Source organism: Phaethon lepturus, unplaced genomic scaffold, assembly GCF_000687285.1.
Source record: "Phaethon lepturus isolate BGI_N335 unplaced genomic scaffold, ASM68728v1 scaffold24088, whole genome shotgun sequence".
Classification (NCBI taxonomy): domain Eukaryota; kingdom Metazoa; phylum Chordata; class Aves; order Phaethontiformes; family Phaethontidae; genus Phaethon; species Phaethon lepturus.
The window spans coordinates 1-3,108 of NW_010560069.1; the positions used below are offsets into that span (position 1 = coordinate 1).

Consider the following 3,108-nt stretch of genomic DNA (forward strand, 5'->3'; position numbering starts at 1 on the left):
AGCCCAGGGATCCCAGCCCGGCCAGGAGCTCTTCTCCAGAGCCTGGTTGCCTTCCCGGCGCCTTGGCACGTGTTGGAAAGGGAAGAAGGGTCTGGATATCGGGGGTGTGGAGGGAAGGAGATGGCCCGAGCATGGCCACCAACACCAACTCTGCCTGAGGTTCCTCCTGCTCTGCTGGAGGAGAGAGAAATCACCCTCCGCTCCTGCCAGCCCGGTTAGTCCGGGGCATCGCCGGCTCTCACCCTGCCCAGGACCCGGCAGAAAGGACCACCCAGCAGAAAGGACCACCCAGCAGAAAGGACCACCCAGCAGAAAGGACCTTTGTTTTCCCTCGCTGCTCCAAACTCTCCCCCCACCAGGACGCTTGCGACAATGGGCCCAAGGGCTGTTTCGTCTCCCATCTGGCGTTCTCCTCTCCTCCAGGGATCTGCGAGTAGCCCTGACAGCTTCAGGAATAAAGGGGGTGCGATAAACGCTGGTTGTGATCTCTGGGTGTGCGCCCGTGGGGAGTCCAGGCACACGAGCCCCACAGCCCCCTTTTACCTCCAGGCTGGGGCAGGAGGAAGCCCCCGAGCCTCAGGGTCCCCAAAGGGGCTCCAGCAGCCAGCAAGGAGCAAGCCCAGGGACCAGAGGCCACCGGAGTTGGCCTCCTCTGACCACTCCGCATCACTTTGGATTCCATGGTGGAGGAATTCCTGGGCTGGGAGGGTAAAAACCCTGGGGGAAGGTCCCTGATCCGTCTGCCGATGGGCCCAAAGTACTGGCCTCGTTGGCCAAACTCATCTACTTGGGTGTCCCAGAGCTGCACCGACACCTGGAGCTGTTTGAGCTCTGGCCACGGCGAGGTAAGCAGCCATTTCACTGCTCTGCCGAGCTGCGGGCTGTCCTACTCCTGTTTTAACGTGGGGTTTTTTTTTGCATTTGAGCTGTAAGGTCATTGGGCTTTGTCTGGAGAACACGGCTAGGGAGCTCCAGACAGCACCGGGCTTTGGCGTGGTACCCACCCAACACTGTAATGCACCAAGCCCACGAGCACAGACCACCCTTACCCCAAATAAAGAGAATCAGTGGCAGAAAACATCATTTCTCTCTCCTACTCAGTACCACGCCAAGGCGAGTGTAACTTCAGGTACGCCTCAGGAGCCATGGCCCTGTTCCTTAACCATGGCTTCTGAGACGGATCTCAGCGGATCTTCAGCGGATCTCCAACCTCCCCAGACATTTGTGGTCTGAGATGGCGATGGCAGCTCCCGATGGGGAGCAGTTTTTTCCTGCAGGTGCCAAGGTCTCAGCTCACAGCTGCGTGGAGAGGGTCTTCAAAGAGGTCAAGAAGGACTTTGGTGGTCTCCCACCAGCATGACGGGGGGCTGATTAATGTAGTCTTATGTGGGCAGGATGCTGAAGATGCTCCCGTTCAGGAGCTGCCCTCCAAAATTACCTCCTGCATGGGCATGTGGGTGCAGGAGTAGTGGTGGGACGCCAGGTTTGGGGGTCGTCTTTACAGGAATGGTACCGAATCAGGCGGGTGAGAAAGACTCGGAGTTTATTCTTTGCTTCTCCTCTCTCCTTCTTCTCCCAGGCATGCAATGAAGGAGACGAGGAAAGATGTCCATGGCGAGAGGACAGGCCCTTGTTATTCAGTTCATGCAAAAAGATCTGCTGGTGATGGAGGAGGCAAAGCACGCTCCACCTTCACCTTTCATGACCTTATCCACGGCGGCCTGCAACTCCAAGGTACCGATGAAGGACCCCCGGCGTTGCTTCCTCCGGCGGTCCGCCTCGGTGACCAACCCGTCGCAAAGGATGCCCACGGAGATGTTCATCAGCCTCTTCGCCTTCACCGACATGCGCCTGGTCAGCGGTGGCAGCTGGCTCAGCAGCCTGGAGATGTTGCAGGATCCCTTCCTGGACCAGCCGCTCAATCCCTTCGGAGCTCGTTTCCGGCTCCGACAGGGCGATGGAGACCTCCTCCACTTAAGCAGAGGCTTCGTCCACTTGACCTTCTGCTGCTTCCTCCTCGTCCTCGAGGTTTTCCCTCGAGGTCTCTTGGTGGCTGCAGCCATGGGGTCTCCTTCAGACTCGGTGCTCCCACCGGCGCCGCGGCTCTTACGTAGACGGACGTATTCAAATGAGGGATTGACAACGCAGCCCAGGATTGGCCAGCTGCGGCAAAGCCCTTATGAGGCAGCTCATCCTCATCTGGAATTTGCATAGGGAATTTTGCCTGAAAAGCATGGAATTACACCAAAGGAACTTTCGGCTTTTTTTTTTTTTTGGCTTGACTTAACCCCAGTGAAAGTCCCAAAAAGTTCTCCCCGAAACCACTTTTCCTTCTGTATTTCCGTGAGGAAAACGAGCCAGGAACAACTTGATTTCAATTCTTCTTAGGTTAATTATCACACTCGCTTAACGAAGGTGCACGATCAGTATGAGGAGGGAAGCGTTTCAGAAAGATCCAGAGCTAAACCTGGAAATTTCGGGCTTTGCAACTGGAGAAACATGGGGAAAAAAAGCCTTTGATGGACCCTGCTGGGTTTTAAAGAATAATGGAGACTTCCAAGAGCACAAATAATGAGGAGAAAAGCAGACAATTTGGCTACGGGAGAAAAATAGGAAGTAAGACTGTGTTGGTGTTAAATTAAATTAAATTAAATTAAATTCAGGGATTTTACTAGCGCAAAGAGCACGCCTCTTCTTTTTAAACTCGCTGCAAATTTGGGGGGGGGGGTACCAAGGAGGCAGGAAGGATGAAGGATTAATTCTTGAGGATGAGGAGGGTGAGGAAGAGCTTCGGCAGTGTCAGGATGGCCGAGTGGTCTAAGGCGCCAGACTCAAGGCTTTGCTTTCCCTGCCCGGGGATTTCTGGTCTCCGAATGGAGGCGTGGGTTCAAATCCCACTTCTGACACACCTTTTTCCTCTAAAAACGAACGTTTTTCATAATTGGTTTTTTTAAATCGTTCCCCCATCATCCCCGCACCCGAGTTAGGGAAAACGCCGATTCTCCGTCCCTCCCCGCCCCCCCAAAAAAACCCCTTGGTACTGCGCCGATCTCTATTGTTCGCCCGTTGCAAACTGCGCCCACGCGTGGAGAAAAAGCACGTGGATGG

At 54.9% G+C, this 3,108-nt stretch overlaps 1 non-coding gene across 1 annotated transcript; it reads left to right on the forward strand.

The window, feature by feature from the left end:
* Positions 1-2,798: 2,798 nt before the first annotated feature.
* On the forward strand, positions 2,799-2,906 carry TRNAL-CAA. The gene is made up of 2 exons: positions 2,799-2,836; positions 2,861-2,906. It is a non-coding gene; the product is annotated as a tRNA-Leu (tRNA).
* The last annotated feature ends 202 nt before the right edge of the window (positions 2,907-3,108 follow it).